At 27.5% G+C, this 836-nt stretch overlaps 1 non-coding gene across 1 annotated transcript; it reads left to right on the top strand.

The window, feature by feature from the left end:
- The first annotated feature begins 206 nt into the window (after window positions 1-206).
- TRNAW-CCA lies at window positions 207-278 on the top strand. The gene has a single exon. It is a non-coding gene; the product is annotated as a tRNA-Trp (tRNA).
- Window positions 279-836: the final 558 nt, after the last annotated feature.

Raw genomic sequence — 836 nt, 5'->3', positions numbered from 1 at the left:
ATTTTGATCTTGAGTCTTAAATAATATAAAACTACTAAATATACTGAACACATGTTATTCTTATTTAATTATTAGAGAAAGAAATACATCCTATATAATATAAGAAAAAAAAAACCGAGTTTTTATCGCACTGGTCATTATTTTTTAAGAATTAATATTAAGATTTGATTGTACACTTTTAAACATGTTTTACTATAAATGGAATTGGATCTGTGGCGCAATGGTAGCGCGTCTGACTCCAGATCAGAAGGTTGCGTGTTCGATTCACGTCAGGTTCAAATTTTTTGTTTATCCGAACCATCTTATCTATATTAATAATATACACTTTATATTAAATTGTGAAGAACCTGGGGAGTTTTATGGAGCGAATAATTCAGAATTTAAAACGCTCAATTTTTCTCGATACACGTGTTATTTGTGGATTGCAAATTTTGTTGCAGGTTGTAGAAGTCATATATTTACTGAATCTCAATAAAATTAAAAACAAATGACTTACTACCAACCAGTTTTTTAAAAAATGGGTAAATTAAATATTACTTAATTTATTTGATTTAGGAATTATTAACTCTGTATTTTGGAAAACTCTATTTGATTAAATTATAGTTGGTTATAAAAAAATTGGGCTCTGGGTAACTGTTATAGTATTCATTCTAACTTGGTCAATAACTTGTTTTTTTCAAAACGTACTGTCTTATCCAAATTTTGTAAGTTACGATTCTGGATTTTTCTGCCACCAAAGTTTTGAATCAACTTCTCAATTCAACTCGGCAATCAATGGATTTTTTCTTTCTTTCTTAAATGTCAATTTTAAAGGTTTTAATGCTTATTTCATTGAA

The sequence above is a fragment of the Vigna unguiculata genome, chromosome 3, assembly GCF_004118075.2.
Source record: "Vigna unguiculata cultivar IT97K-499-35 chromosome 3, ASM411807v1, whole genome shotgun sequence".
In the NCBI taxonomy this organism is placed as follows: Eukaryota; Viridiplantae; Streptophyta; class Magnoliopsida; order Fabales; family Fabaceae; genus Vigna; species Vigna unguiculata.
This window is presented reverse-complemented; position numbering and strand designations above follow the sequence as displayed.